This window comes from Acyrthosiphon pisum, chromosome X, assembly GCF_005508785.2.
Source record: "Acyrthosiphon pisum isolate AL4f chromosome X, pea_aphid_22Mar2018_4r6ur, whole genome shotgun sequence".
In the NCBI taxonomy this organism is placed as follows: domain Eukaryota; kingdom Metazoa; phylum Arthropoda; class Insecta; order Hemiptera; family Aphididae; genus Acyrthosiphon; species Acyrthosiphon pisum.
The window spans coordinates 111,480,565-111,480,857 of record NC_042493.1 but is presented as its reverse complement, the minus strand read 5'-3'; positions in this window follow the sequence as shown (position 1 = coordinate 111,480,857).

Here is a 293-nt window from a genome sequence, read left to right as displayed (position 1 = left end):
CCGATCTCAAGTAGACTTGATGATAATTTCAAATCTGTTTTGAGAATTCTTATCGCTTCACTATATCAATTGGTACGTTGGACAAAAAACACGTCTAAAATCTTATGTAGCGTGTGTGTTAGACAAAGACAGGAAATCACCGCCACCAATCCCCTTAACGATTATAATATTACATTGCTTTTCTAAAATATTCATTGTAAGCATATTTTTTTCTTGTTTTTATTTGTGTAATATACTTAATACTTTTTAATTAATTGAATTGTAAAATAATTAATCAAAGTTTTGGTGTGATC